We start from the raw sequence: 16,445 nt of genomic DNA on the forward strand, positions 1-16,445 counted from the left end.
CAATGAAGTGTTTCACTAGGCACTAGATAAAAATGGCTGGACAACAAAATTGACAACACAAGCCCTGATTTATGGATCTTGTTTTGGACGAGAGGTTGGTCGGTTGTTAGGTGAGAATGATCCACACAGCTGGGACATATAAACATCAAGACCGGGAGCAGGAGAAGATGATTTGGCCCTACATGACGCCCACCATACGGTATGATCATGGCTAATCCTCTATCTCAATGCATCTATCTCCTCTACCACTTTCTCCCCATGTCTTTGATGCTTTTGAAACCTAAATATTTGTTAATCGCATTCTTGGATATATTGGATACATTCAATGACACAGCTTTCTGTGGTACAGAATTCCATAACTTCACTATCCTGTACGTAAAGAAATGTTTCCGCATCTCAGCCCTAAATAGACGACTGCTTTTATTCAATATGTCAGTGATATCAATCTTGGAGTATGTGGCAAAATGCCCATATTCGGGGCAATGATAAACCTGGAGGATTGGCAAATGGTGAGGATGATGTAAATTGTCCAGAGTCATCACAATGAACAGACAGCATCCAGTCAGAGGTGGATACAGAAGAGTGTAAGGTGATATGTTTTGGGAGAAGGATGTGGAGAGGTAATAGAAATGTAATGGCACAATCGTAAAGAGTGCACAGGGTTAGAGGGATCTGGCAATAAACATTCATCAACATTAGAAGGTGGAGGAGGCCGTAAGAGGGTAGAAAAGCAGAAGTCTTCATAAATAGAGGCATTGATGCCAATAAATGGTTGAGTTATGCTGCATGTCGAATTGATTTAGCCCCAGTTGGATTGTTGTGGTCATTTCCGGTGACCTTAAAATGATGTGAGGGCCCTCAGGACAGGGAGAAGAGGAGATTTCGCAGAATGGTGCCAGGGTTTAAGTTGGATGGCTCAGTTGGAAAGGTCAATGATGCTCCCATTGGAACAAAGGAGATTGGGGTGAGGTTTATTCAATGGGTATAGGGTGAGCACTCGGTAATGAAGTCAAGGAAATATACTTCACTGTTCACCGATTGTACAAATGCAATGGAATGCAGATGTAAGATTTTGGGTTAGAGGCATGGTGAGGAAAACTGAGGAATTGAAACGCAAATGAAACCTAAACTACATTTGTATGAGATGATGGCCAGTTCCGATGTAAGTTGGATTTCAAATAAGGAGTTCCTTGTATGTATGCTCCCATACATACAAGGAACAAGAGTAGGCCATTGGCCCTTTTGATCTTGTTCCACCATCCACATTCCTGCATACCATCGATAATCTATCCTCCCCTGGGTAACCAAGGATCCATATCTCCCATGCATGATGCCACAAGGACCGAGGATAAAAGATATCTTTTGACACAATGTGAATAAAGTGTCTTGTGGAAGGGGTGGCATGGTGTCTCAGTGGTTAGCACTGTTGCCTCACAGTGCCAGGGACCTGGGTTCGATTCCAGCCTTGGGCGCCTGTCTGTGTTGAGTTTGCACATTCTCCCCATGTATGCGTGGCTTTCCTCTGGGTGCTCTGGTTCCCTGCCACAATCCACAAAGATGTGCAGGCCAGGTAGATTTGTCATGCTAAATTGTCCATCGTGTTTGGGTACATTAGTCAGGGGCAAATATCAGGTCGGGTAATAGGTGTGGATGGCTTGCTATTCAGAAGATTGGTGTGGACTTGTTGGACCAAATGGCCTGTTTCCATTTTTGTTTTCTTCTTTACCCCCGCACTACCACCTAACTGCAGTAGTGCTTATTTTTCCCCCAGCACCCATGGTGTGTGTGTGCAGGTGTGAGACACAGTGAAAGACACAAAGTGCACAAATCTTTATTTAAATTTCCACCACCAGGAAGAAAGGAAACACCCGTGTGGTCTGTGACAAGCAGTGCCCTTCACATCAAAGGGCAATGCTGTGTGATCAAAACAGTGAAGGGGAGGGCAGGGACTAAATCAAAATAGAGGTGGAGGGGAAAATGATGCACTCCACTCCCTGCGGCGCCCACCTCTCCCTGAACAACTCCAGGGTGTTGGTGGACACCGCGTGCTCCTTCTCCAAGGACACCCGGGCTCTACCGTAACCGCGGAAGAGGGGCAGGCAGTCGGCCCTAACGACCCCCTCCACAGCCCGCTGCCTGGACCTGTTTATGGCCAGTTTGGCCAGGCCCAGGAGCAGATCCACGAGGAGGTCTTCAAACCTGCCCTCCCTCCTCCGTACCGGGTGCCCGAAGATCAGGAGCGTGGGACTGAAGTGCAACCAAAAGCAGAGGAGGAGGTTTTTGAGGAAATCAAAGAGGGAGTACAAATGCCCACACCCAATATATACATGGTCCATGGACTGCACTGCACCACAGAACAAGCAGTTGAGCTGGGAGTCCGTGAACCACCGCAATCTGCGGTTGCAGGGGACCGCTGCATGCAGCACCCTCCACCCCAGATCCCCGAGAGAAAGGGGGAGGACGCTCGCATAGAGATCCCCACCACCCGGTGGCAAATGGAGACGCCAAAGCGTGTCCGGACGGTGGATGAGGAAGAAGAGGTGGATGGTGTGCAGCAGCATTCTATACAGGGCCCGCCTTTTTATGTCCTTGAAAGGAACAAAATTAAAATTCCGGAGGCGGCTCAGGTTGTGGGGCACAGGCTCCCGCGGGAAGTACGAGACCTTGGGGCCAATGTGAAATTCTGTCCAGGCTGGGGTGAGCGCGGGCGGGATCCCACTGCACACCTCAGCGTCCTCCAACTGGAGCACTACGTCGGGTCCGAGCACCGCTGTTTTAAGGCATCGAATGGCGGTGGTCACGTACCGGATGTCTACTGCTGCCCTGCTCGCTATGTCTTGCAGCAACGTCCAGCCCAGGGCCCCGGCACCCAGCATGTCCCCGACCCTGGTCGCCCTCGCCGCCACGGCCCTCCCCTCCGATAGCCACTCGAACCTGCGAGCATGGAGGTGCGGATTCCTGAGCAACAGCTCCCTGACAACAGCCGCTACTCCTGCAGGAGGGTAGGCGCGGTGCGATTCGACCATGTTCCAGACAGTGATCAGGTCCTGGTAAAAGACAGGCAGCACCTTGAGGGCGACCTCCAAACCGTCACGGTTGACGAACAGGAGCTGCATATCGTAGTTGAGGTCGCGCACATGGCGGAAAAAAGTTGATAGGGCAGACATTTGAATGAGTCGTCACCGTCACAAGGACGTGCGATCTGTCCGAGGTTATCTAGAGTCACCAAAGCTGCCGGGCAAGCCCGGATTGGTTTTGTTCTGATAAATGCACGCATCCCCGCATGGGTCAGCGCTCGTTTGCATGTATTAGCTCTAGAATTACCACAGTTATCCAAGTAACAGTTGGAGCGATCAAAGGAACCATAACTGATTTAATGAGCCATTCGCAGTTTCACTGTACCGTCCTTGAGTACTTAGACATGCATGGCTTAATCTTTGAGACAAGCATGTGCTATTGGCAGGATCAACCAGGTAAATGGCCTGTTTCCATACTGTAGAGAACATATTGTGTGGTGTCCTGCACTCTGAGGGAGGAGCTTTGGCTTCAAGTCCTACTCCAGGAGCTGAAGGTGTCTTCATTGCTATTGTGAGACACTCAAGGGTATGGGCCAAGTGCTGCAAAATGGGACGAGAATAGCTCGGAGCTTGTCTTTTTGACCAGTGCAGACACAATGGGCTGAAGGGCAACTTATTATTTTGGTGCTCTAAACCTCAATAACCAGAGAGCATGGAGTCATAGCATCATACAGTATGGAACAGACCCTTCAGTTCAACCTGTCTGCACTGACCAGTCATCCCAATCTGACCTAGTCCCATTTGCCAGCCTTTGGCACATATCTCTCTAACCTATTCCTATTCATGTCCACATCTAGATGCCTTTTAAATATTGTCATTGTACCAGCTGCCTCCACCACCTCCTGGTAGCTCATTCCAGGCACACATCATCCACTGCGTGAAAAAGTAACCTCTCAGGTCTTTCCCCTCTCACCTTAAACCTATGCTTCTAGTTTTGGACTCCCCCACCCTTGGGAAAAGACCTTTGGCTATACAGCCGACGTGGAAGGAATCAAAATGGGGCAAGAATAGAAAAGGAGGTCAGCTAAACAATTCTGAGCAGCAACAGAAAAGTGTAGCCAAGCACGTATGTAAGCTAGCTAGCTTACTGAAACTGGCTCCAGCTAAGTGAGAAGGCAGGAAGACCGAAACAACACTCAACAGGTTATGTAGAAGTTTAAGGTCAATGATCTAATGCTAAACGTCATGTATCTAGATCAGGATCTGATTGATCAGTTGCATTGCTAAGGCTTGAAATCAAAATGTAATTCATGAAAAGGGAACGCTGATTTGTGTGTAAAAGTGTGATTGCAACTGCCTGTTTCAGACTCTCCAGGCAAGGGTGGGCTTTGACCCAGCTGGTTGAGTCTTCTTGCATGTATGTGATAAAGGAAGCTGTGTGAGGTGTACTATCATCCGGCTGATCATTTCAACATCTATCCATGCCCCTCCTGATTTTATGAACTTCTGTAAGGATACCCCTCAGTATCCGACACTCCAGGGAAAATAGCCCCAGCCTATTCGAACTCTTACTGTACCTCAACCCCTCCAATCTCGGCAACATCCTGGTAAATCTTTTCTGCACCCTCTCAAGTTTAACAACATCCTTTCTTTTGAAGGGCGACCAGAATTGTATGCAGTATTTTAAAAGTGGCCTCACCAATGTCCTCTACAGACAATAGATCACACTTGGTAATGGCAAAGACATATCAGAGATAGTCAAAGATACTCCTACTTATAGACAATAGGTGCCATTCGGCCCTTCGAGCCAGCACCATCATTCATTATAATCATGGCTGATCATCCACAATCAGTATCCTGTTCCTGCCTTATCCCCATAACCCTTGATTCCACTATCTTTCAGAGCTCTATCCATCTCTGTTACAGTTGCAACATTACATCCCAACTCCTATACTCAATGAACTGACCAATGAAGGTAAAGGTATCAAACACCTACTTCACCACCCTGTCTATTTGCAATGCAACTTTCAAAGAACTATATCCCTGCACATCGTGTCCTTCTCTCTAAGGCAAAAGCTCTGTGTTCAAGTCCCACTCCAGGAGTTGATGACCACAGGAAAGTGTCTCCATTGCACTGGTGAGGCATGAAAGGTGCTGTTCCCAATGCTGGAAAATGAGACTGGAGTAGCAAGGAGCCTGTTTTGCCAGCGCAGACACGATGGGCTGAAGGATCTATTTTTCTGGTGCTCTCAACCTTTATGACCAGAGGGCACAGCTTGAAGTGTATTTTTGGAGCCAGATCCACTGTGAGAGTTTGAGGATGAGTTTTATGTTTGCTCAGCGAATGAGCATTGAGAGATGGTTTGGGAGGCATGGATATGGGGAAATAAGCAGGTGACTGGCACGAGGCAATATGAGTGCGAAAGGCCTGAGGGGCTGAATGGCCTTGTTCTCCACTGTAAGGTGAGTAACTGAGAGAAGGAGTGTTCATGGATCTTGCTGGAGCTGGAGGCAAGGAGAGTGAAGAGGAGTTGGGGAGGGGAAAAATCCATAGGCGAAGTTGAAAAGCTATCATTTCTACTTTCTCGTTTTCTCACTCTCTCTTGCGCTTGTCTTTTAGAAATGTTGGCAATACCACCACGATACCCTCGACCAAATCGTCTTGACGGCGCAACTGAAAGACCATCCGAACATCAACACCTCCATCTTGGTGGGCAGTGCCTACTTCATGGCCACCAGAGAGTTTGTCGGCCATGTGTTTGCCAGTGTTGAAATCCAGGCCTTCCTCAAGTGGTCGGAGGACACCTACAGCCCAGATGAGCATGTGTGGGCTACCCTGCACAGAATGCCCAATGTACCCGGCTCAATCCCCTACACCCAAGGGGCCACCAGGCCACTTGGCCGGGCAGTAAAAGTGGTCCTTTGAGGCTGGTGTCGTTGCAAGGGGTGCCCTATACCCTCCCTGCATGGGAAGATTTGTGTGTATGGGGCAGGAGATCTACAGTGGGTGGTCCATCAGAGATATTTCCTTGCAAATAAGTTTGACCCCAACATGGACAACACGGCAGTACAGTGCATGGAGGAATATCTCCGAAACAGGACACTTGGTAAAACGTGGGCTGGGTTGGAGGTTGGGACAGAGTAAACCTCAGTGATGGTGGTAGGCGCGGTGGGTGAGACATCGGAAACACTGAGAGACTGGGCACTGTGAGACTGTATACTATATCACTGGCTGTTGTGGAGGCCAGGCACTGTGAAACTGCATGCTGCAACATTGCCACTGTAGCACTAGGCAGTGTGAGGCTGGGCACTATAGTGTTGGGCACTGTGGAGATTGGATACTTTAATACTATCCACTGTAACACTGGGCACTGTGAGACTTAGCACTGTAACATTAGTTACTGTGAGAGTCAAAATGCGCGGTGCTGGAAAAGCACGGCAGGTCAGGCAGCATCCAAGGAACAGGAGAATCAATGTTTCAGGTATAAGCCCTTCATCAGGAATGTGGGGGAATAAGGAGGTTGAGAGATAAATAGAGTGAGGGTGGGGCTTTTGGGGAAGGTAGCTGGGAAGGTACTCAGTAAATCCAGCTGTGGAGGGGGTGTGATTGCGATTGGCCAGTGGGGAAGGTCGAACATATAGTTAGAAAGGAAGATGGACAGTTCAAGAGGAGAGAGCCGACTTGGAGGGGTGGATCTGGGTTGAGGTGGGTGAAGAGGAGAGATTAGGAAACTAGTGACGTCAATGTTGATGCCCTGTGGTTGAGGGTCCCAAGGCAGAAGATGAGGTGCTCTTCCTCCAGTCGACGGATAGCTTGGATTTGGTGGTGTAAGAAGTGTAATTGTGGAGTGGGAGGGGGAGTTGAAGTAGTTGGCCACAGGTCGATGGGGTTATTTATGCCCAGTCTCTCAGGGACACATCCACCAATAATACTCAACACTGCCCGTGTGGGCACTGCATTACTGGAATACTGCACTAGTGGGCACTGCATTACTGGAACACTGCCCGCGTGGGCACTGCATTACTGGAACAGTGCACAAGTGAGCACAGTACAGCTGGACACTGCAAGACCACTTTGTGATCATCACTTTTTTTTTTATTTTTCTCATTTTGGTTTGGAACTGTGAACTGAACTCTGAACAGTGGCTAGTTCTTCTTTGAAAAAAAAACTGGAGAGACAAATGACTGGTGTTTGCTGTTAGGATCTGGCCAGGAAAGATAATGCAGGTGAATTACTGCTCTCTGAACACAGCAGACAATTCAGCACTGAGATGTAGTTCTGCTCAGGGACTGACAGCTGGATGGATATTGAATGGGTCAGTCAGTAAGAGGAATGCTGCCTGGCAGGTAACCACAGAGAATGGTGAGAGAGAACGCAAAAACCATGAGTGACCTCGCTCTGACTGGATTTTGGGCTTGGAGGAAGTGCTTCTTTGGAAGTTGCTGGACTGGTCTGGTCTTCTTTTTTGGTTTGACTTCATCTAGTTATTTCCCCAGTTTTTAACTTGTTAAAAGGTCTGAGATGAGAATGAGAGTCTTCAGGAATGAGTATTAGTCTCCACAGGTCTTCAGAATTTGTTCGCATTGACTGGTGACTTTAAGTTCAAACATGGTGTACAGTTCTTATGCCTGTAATACAATCCAGCATCAAAGGATTTCATGATGGCCTACTATTTATCATTGAAACTGTTATCAACTGGCAAATTAAAATTTTAAACAAGTTTATCTCAACTGTCTGCTGGTGTGCGAATTGGGGGTGTGCATGGGTTTATGATCATGGTTAGGAACAATTGAACGATCTTGAGGGTCATTGAATGGTTGAACGTCACTGTGTTGCAAATCCAGTGATTGGGAGGCAGGTTTTGGTTGAGCTTCATTCTCCTGTGGCACTCTGAACACTGTACCTCCAGGTGCAATAACTCTGGACGTTGTCACTCCGGACTCCGTACCTCTGGGCACAATAACTCTGGATACTATCACTCCTTGTATGGCACTGTCAGTCCGGACACTCCAACGCTTGACACTGTCACTCCGGTTACAACACTATCACTCTGGACACTATCACTAGATACTGTGAGATCAGACTGTGACACTGGACAGTGTAATGCTGGACATTGCGATGTCAGATGTTTTAACTATAGACACTAACCCCGGAAATAGTGACACTGGATATCATTTGGATGCAGATAGAAATGAAAACAGTCAAAAAGAAAACAAATGAGATAGAATCTACTTGTAGAAATGGGAACTAAATGGGACTGAGTGAGAATGATTATGGCTGTCTAATGAATAGAAATCAGAAAACTGCAATGATGTCCACATCTAATTGAGGATCTTGGGGTGGTTTGTATAAAGAATACCAGATATGCGGGAGTGAGTTTCAGACTGGAATCTAATCGAGGGGTTCAGGGTGGTTTCTGTACAAATGACGGAAGCTGACCTATGTTTGTGAATGGCCCGTGTTAGTCTAAAATCCAGGAATTGTTTAATGGACCTTGCTTCATACTTTAAGGACTCAGACATCTCCATTTTATCCGTCTCCCACCAAAATTGAAGCTATACAAAGAGACGTGTTGCCTCTGTAATGCCATATGTAATGCCATCTGTATACATCCAGGGCAGGTACAATCCTGGGATTGATAAAGAGTAAATCTTCCTTCACTTCATCCTCATCAAACACTCCCAGGATGGGGACAGAATGGTGTTAGGTACAGAGAAAGAACTCACCTCGACATTGTTCCCATCATTGTTCCTTTGGCCATGGGTTTGAAATGCCATCCCCACGCTGTCATTGACTTTAGATCTGTCTTTGAATTTTGTTTCATCATTTAGGGATGTATTCAGCCCAGAGAGCCCTCACAGCTCGCTCTCCCTCATAGGCATTGACAATGTGTCTGTCTCTCCTCTTCTGTCTCCCTATTTCTCTCCCTGTGTGTGTCTCTCTCTCTCTTTGCCTCTCACTTTTCTGCCACCCTCCTTCATCTCTGCTTTCTGTGGGTTTCTGTGGGTTCGTGACACCATTGCGATGTTAAGAGAGAGTGTACCATGAATGTCACGGTGTTTGCTGTGCCCTGGAGGTTGGAGGACTAGCTGGTGGGCAGTAAACAAGGTCATTTCCAGCTTGGTGAGCTAATACCACCCCAGCCTCAAATTTACCTGGACCATCTCAGACTCCTCCCTCCACTTCCTAGACCTCTCCATTTCTATCTTGGGTGACCGATGCAACACAATTACTACAAACCGACCGACTCCCACAGCTACCTAGATTACACTTCCTCCCACCCTGCCCCCTGTAAAAATGCCACCCCATATTCACAATTCCTTTGCCTCTGCCGCATCTGCTCACAGGAGGACCAATTCCACTATCGAACTGCCAAAATAGCTTCCTTCAAAGACCGCAATTTCCCCTCCGACATGGTCGACGATGCTCTCCACCGCATCTCCTCCACTTCCCGCACCTCCATCCTTGAAACCTGCCTCTCCAATTGCCACTAGGACAGAACCCCACTGGTCCTCACCTTCCACCCCATCAACCTCCAGATACATCGTATCATCCTCCGTCATTTCCCCACATCTAAACAGACCCCACCACCAGGGATATATTTCCCTCCCCACTCCCTCCGCGACTCCCTCGTCATGTCCACACCCCCCACCAGCCCAACCTCCACTCCCGGCACCTTCCCCCGCAACCAAAAGAAGTGCAAAACTTGAGCCCACACCTCCCCCCTCACCTCCCTCCCAGGCCACAATGGATCCTTCCATATCCGTTGCAAATTCACCTGCACCTCCACACACACCATTTACTGTATCCACTGCACCCGATGTGGTCTTCTCTACATGGGGGAGATAGGCCGCCTACTTGCGGGATGTTTCATGGAACACCCGCACCAACCAACCTAACCACCCCATGACTGAACCCTTTAACTCCCCCTCCCACATCCAGGTCCTTGGCCTCCTCCATCGCCAGAATTGGCCACATGACTTCTGGAGGAAGAGCGTCTAATCTTCCACCTAGGAACCCTCCAACCACAAGGGATGAATGTAGATTTCTCCAGCTTCCTCATTTCCCTCCCTGCACCTTATCTCAGTCCCAACCCCCAGATTCAGCACTGCCCTCTTGACCTACAATCTTCTTCCCGAGCTCTCCACCCCCACCCCCTCTCCGGCCTATCACCCTCACCCTCACCTCCTTCCACCTATCATATTCCCAGCGCCCCTCCCCCAAATTACTCCCCACCTTTTATCTCAGCCCGCTTGGCACACCAGCCTCATTTTTGAACAAGGGCTTATGCCCGAAACGTCGATTTTTTTTGCTCCTCAGATGTTGCCTGGCCTGCTGCGCTTTTCCAGCGCCACACTTTTCAACTCTGGTCTCCAGCATCTGCTGTCCTCACTTTCTCCGAGTTAGTACCAAGTGGGGCTGCCTGAAGGGTCACTGCTAAAGACACAGGCACTTACAATTGATTGCAATGAGTAGCTGAAGGGAACAAATGTAATGTTTCCAGGTTCACTGAAAAGATCTACAGTGGGTGGGAGAGAAAGCTGTGGGGATGACCAAAGATATGGGCAACTTCACTGAGTGAGGAAGGAATTAGCAGGTGGAATATAATGCGCAGCAGATATTTCCAAGCTAACTTAGTGATTGATTAAAATTCCCATTCCTTGCCCAGTCCATCCTTCTACACCCAAAGGTGATTTGTCCCTGTGGGACAGCAGTGTAGGTCAAACTGCGAGATATGAAGATGGGAAGTGTTCCCAGTCTGAGCCACAACATGAGGAGCACAAGGATTGAGATGATTATTCTGTCGTGGAAGTTGAATGAGTTTTGGAAAAAGGGTCCCTGTGATTGACAACACTATAAACCTGGCAGCATCCAGAACCCAAGTAAGGCGTCAGAGGAATCACAGATGGAAGTGGGAAGGGACTGGGCAAGGGCAGAAAAAAATCGAGTCAATGTTCTGGGACATGAGTTTGAATCCTACCGTGGCAGATGGTGAGAATTGAATTCAATTTCAGGGGGAAAAGGAAGGAGTCTTCCCCATGAAGACATTGTTGTGAAAACCCGTCTGATACCTAAAGCTCATTAGTGTAAGGAAATTTGTCATTTGACCTGGTCTGGCTTACATGTGACTCCAGACCCACAGCAATGTGCTTGACCTTTAACTACCCTCTAGACAGTTGGGGATGGACAATAATGCCGGCCCAACCAATGATGCTCCCATTTGTGACCAAATTTAAATAAAGTTCTCCAGCTCTGGAACCCTCCTGGTAATCTTCCTGTGCCAATTATCCAAGATTGATGAATTCTTTGGCAATGCAGTTCAGTTCAGCTCCCAGTTCAATGTTAAGCTTAATTAAGAGGGTTTCCGTAGCTCTAATTTTTAATGTTTGTTTTAATGATTAATTGCATTAGGTACTTATCTGTGATCATCATCTCAACTTGTCAAAGATCATAGAATCCCTAATTGTAGAAAGAGACCATTTGGCCCATAAAGTTTGCATCGACCCTCCACAACCCAGGCCCTGGTCATGACACGGGCTGCTTCAGGCACAGCCAACTCCATTTTCACCTGTAGCTCCATGATCAGCTTGTCTTTCTCCCTGCCTCACAATTATTCATCCCTTTGTCTGCCAGACTGCTCTTCTCTCTCTCTTTCTGGGCTCCATCTATTGGAGGAGTGGGACATAAGTAAGTTGTTCTCTCTCACTGGTTCCCTTCATGCGAGTTTCAGGTCTAGTCTGGTTGACCATCTCCTCACGAAGTGACGAATTTGGTCCCTCGTGGTGCTACTGCGAATCTGATGCTCCCCAGTCAGAATCTGTTCTCAGTCCTTGCCATTTGAAGCACATCTTTGAGATGGTGTTTAAAGGGCAATCAACATTTAGGAGTGAAGTGATGTAATAATCAGCAAAAACAACCTTGACCATGTCTGTCCTGCTACCAGTTGTTAGGAAGAAGTACTTTACTGTGTTCATTGTGTGTCTTGCCAACTTCAATTTCGAAGCTGAAACCGATTAGCATTCCTGTTTTCGTTCCTCATTCATGTCTGAAACATACTTCTTTAACCATGCATTATATATCAGTCAGAACTATTTCATGTCTTCAGAAAATACTTCTGGGCCAGATCAGGTAAGATTCCCAGATTCCCTTTGGTGAAGGACATGAGTGAAGCAGATGTGAATTTACAGCAATTGGTGTTAGTTTCATAGTTCCATTGCAGAACCTAACTTTCAATTCCAGATGGATTAACTATTTGAGATTAAATTCTGCTAATTGCTGGTATTTGTATCCTGGTCACTGCATTACAAGTCCAGTGAGGTTCCCCCAGTCCAACTACATCACAAGTTACATTATTCCCCAACTATCAAAACCTTAGTTTCCAACAGCACTGTATGTGTGTGCAGCAGCTCATTTGATTCTCTCTCCCCCACCATTTACACCCATTTGTTACTGTGTAGGTGCTACAGTTTGATTTCAAAATGTGTGCATTTCAGTTGGAAAACTACAAATGATTCTGTAATTTTAACTTTATTAATTGGTTGGTTATTAATCATTTATTTCATTCTTAGATTATGGAGTAATCAGTTCATTTCAGATGGAAAGAGGGAGCTCTGATCACTGAGATAATGCAGGGCTGGTGTCTGAGTATTTGTGTGATCAAAGGATCGAGAAGTTGCCAACTGTGTGTACTCGATATTACAGTGTGGTGTATTTCTCTCACCTTTATAAAGGATAAAGCAAAACACACGAGACATTACATTGACACAAGAAAAGCAATTCCTGGAATTCTGAAATAAAATGGGAGCGATGTGAAGTCTTCCTTATTTCAACAAGATTCAGTGGAAAATTTCAGTAGCAGCTGGTGAGCGTTGGGGTGTGGGTGATAGTCACTGTCAAGCAGAGGGAGATGGAACTGTGATTGTGAAGGTTTTATAGAGTCCTAGAGGTCTACAGCATGGAAACAGGCTTTTCGGCCCAATTTGACTATGCCACTCAGTTTTCACTGTTAAATAGTCCCATTTGCCTGTGTTTGGCCCATATATCCCCCAGTTGTCCCTCACTCCCAGAGAATATGGGTAAAGGGGACTCAGTAATAGCAGTGCCACTGAATTTCATGTTAAAATGGTGAAACTTAACAATAAGTCTCGAACAGAAAGTAATCCTTGATGTCGAGGAAACAGCAATAATGAGGTGAGGTGATGTGAAGCACATGGGCAGGACAAACAAGACAAGGAAATACACGATGAACAACAGGACCCTGGGAAGCATTGACAATTAGAGAGATTTGGGTGAATGTATACCAGTCTCTGAAGGTAGATAAAGAATGGAGATAATATACTTGCTTTTATTAGCCTGACATCTTGTTTCTGTCCTTGGGATTTTCACTTGCGATCTCTTCCACCCTTGAACTCTCTTTCTCTCATACCCTCCCTCTGACTGTCACTATCTCATTCTCTGTCTGTTTGCTCTTCTCTTTTTCTCTCAATGCATTTTCTCTCCCTCTTTCTTCCTTGCCCCTCTGCTCTGTCCCAGTGGGAGAGAAAGGGGTTTGGGAAGATTTGGACTGAGTGCCACAAGTTGCTGTACAGTTAATGCAGTAGGATACACATTTCACCTGTCTCTCCTGGGTTTTACCCTCACTGTTGTCTAAACCGGGCCAGGGAGTGGAGGGACGAGTGGAAGGGGCATGAAGTACCTTTCTCATTGAGTGTGTGATCGGTTGGCTGTAGACTGGAATCTTGCTGTGCATTACAGCAGTCAGTCAAAAGACCAGTTAGTCTCTGAACATACTCACCATGTCCTTCAGCCCAGGGGTTGTGAGTCTGTGAGAGGAGGCGGAGTAGCCATGCCCCTGAGTTCTTGAGTGGAGGAATGGGAAGCAAGGAGTTGGTGAGAGATAGCCAGGGAGAGGGGGAGTGTTTCATGGAGCTTGAGGGGGGAAGGGACTGTTGTAGAAGAGAGAGAGATGGAGGAGTGAGAGAACAAAGAGGCAGAGTATGAGACAGGGCGGAAGAGCGGTCTCCCCTGATTGGGGATTAACAATGCCATTCAGAGTAAGGCCTGAGGAGCTGGACAGCACCAGGATCATTTAATGGGGAGTGTGGGGGGAGGATGGGGGATTGCTGGTGGTTGTGGTGGTAGGGAGGCATGATGGGCTGAAAGGACTATCTTGTGATGTGAAGCTTCCATAATTCTGGGACTAGGATCTTGCTGTGCATGAAAGCAGTCAGTTACAGGCCAGTTAGTCCAGACAAACTCATTAATCTCTGCGCCAGGGAGTGGGGCTCAGCATGATATGGGGGACAGCAAAATATTTGTGAGGGTACACATTGGGTGAGGAGTATATTTGGGTGGGTAAAATAATTGGGGAAGGGCAAACATTTGGGAGGGGAGTAAAATGGGTACAGAATAGGGGGATGCAATATTGTGGGCATTTTCAGATCTAAGAGAAAAAGACAAGGTGAAAGAGAAAGAGAGAGAGAGACAGGGGGAGTAAGTGATGGAGAGAAGAGAGGAAGAGTGGGGATGAAGAAACAGGAACAGAAAGATCAACGAGGAGGAGAGCAAGCAAAGAACAGAGACAGAGAGAGCTAGAGAAGAGAGAGAGAGAGAGAGACACACACACACAGAGACAGAGAGATGGAGACAGAGAAGGATAGTGAGAGGGAGACAGAAAGAGGGAGGCAGACAAAAGGACACAGAGAGAGAGAAGAGGAAAAGTCAGACAGGGACAAACAGAAGTTAAGACATGGACAGACTGAATATTCCAGTTAGTCCCAGCTCTCGATGGCTTCTCATATTCCCTCTCTCCCATGAAGTTTGCTTCAGCCTGGGAATGTATCAGTGTGTTGTATATTTGTGAGTAATCTCTGTGTCTGTGTCTCTGTCCAATGAAGTCTCTTTGGTTTTGGGGGTTAATTCCCTCTTTCTCTCTCTTGTGTTTAAAATGATACCCTCTGCTGAACACCCCATGCCACTGCACAAGCATCAACAGCATTTCCTTCGAGTGAACCTTTTTGGAATTGAAGTAACAGGTTGTTCTTCCATCAAAAAGTCTGATCCACTGCATTACTCCCTTGATATAAAACATGCTGTGCCAGCAGCAGCCCCGACATATACAATGTACTGGGGGAATGTTCAGCTCAGTGTTGTTTTTACTGCAAACATTTATAAACTTTCAATTGTTAGCTGGCAACAACAAGTCCCTTCAATATTACCAGACGCCCTCCCTGATGTACTTTCCAACCATCAATAACCACAAAGCAACTGGGGTTATTCAGCACCTAAATGTGATATTCAATAAATCACCTCACTTTCACACAGTGATTCAAACAACATAAAAATGACAAATAAAAACTGAAAGAACTGCGCATGTTGTAAATCAAAAAACAAAATCAAAAGTTGCTGGAAAAGCTCAGCAGGTCTGGCAGCATTGGTGGAAAGAAATCAGAGGTAATATTTCAATTTAAGTGGCCCCACTTCAGAACTGTCATCCAAACAGGAGCTGAACATACGAAACTGCCCTATGTGAGGTCAGTTCCCTGAATAGCCATCCCCAACCAGCAAAGGGTCTAGGTCATGAACAACTACCCATAAAGTGAACACAGGCGAGCAGTCATTCCCACTCACCTCCTTTCCAATCACCCAGAATGCAAGGAAGATGCAATAAAAATTCTTAGAAGTAGATTGGCTAAAATTGCCCAGCAAGATCTTGAACTGACTTGTACTACAGCAATTATAACGGTTGGAATTTATATGTCTATATAAATCTGCCTCTGTGCTGTGAATCACCATCACTGCTTGGACAGACATCCCGTGTGACAATCGGTGCAAGGATGTCCCACACCATGATGGAAAGAGCATCTCGTAAATCACGGGTGACAGATGATTCATATTCTTTTAGAAGTGTGCTGCTGATGGACTATGAATCAATTGATGATCCATTTACAGTTTCCAACTCACAAGTCTCTCAATGTAGAATTTCAGTTCAACTGGAAGGCACAACAGAGAGAAAGCACTGCAGATGCTGGAGATTAAAATCAAAGAGTGTGGTGCTGGAAAAGCACAGCAGGCCAGGCAGCATCCGAGGAGCAGGAGAATCGACATTTTGAGCATAAGCTCTTCATCAGGAATACACAATACCAGCACTGACTTTCACTTTGTTGGGCCAAATGGTCTTGATCCTGATTGGAGCCTTGCAGCAGCGCAAAAATGTCAAATCACACGTCAGTCACCATAAACCAACTTGGCTTTCATCTGTGAAAATTCCTTTTGGACCAACCAATTTTCACAGCTGTCATGTTGGATTCCACCACCCCGTGGCTCAACACTTCAACTCCCCCTCCCAATCCACCAAGGACATGCAGGTCCTTGGACTCCTCTATCGCCAGACCATAGCAACATGACGGCTGGAGGAAGAGCGCCTC

The 16,445-nt window shown here is 46.8% G+C and overlaps 1 pseudogene; it reads left to right on the plus strand.

Annotated features, from left to right (window-relative positions):
• Window positions 1–16,445, plus strand: part of LOC132825302 (beta-1,3-galactosyl-O-glycosyl-glycoprotein beta-1,6-N-acetylglucosaminyltransferase-like) — a 48,018-nt pseudogene that overhangs the window by 23,124 nt on the left and 8,449 nt on the right.

This window comes from Hemiscyllium ocellatum, chromosome 20 (genome assembly GCF_020745735.1).
Source record: "Hemiscyllium ocellatum isolate sHemOce1 chromosome 20, sHemOce1.pat.X.cur, whole genome shotgun sequence".
Lineage (NCBI taxonomy): Eukaryota > Metazoa > Chordata > Chondrichthyes > Orectolobiformes > Hemiscylliidae > Hemiscyllium > Hemiscyllium ocellatum.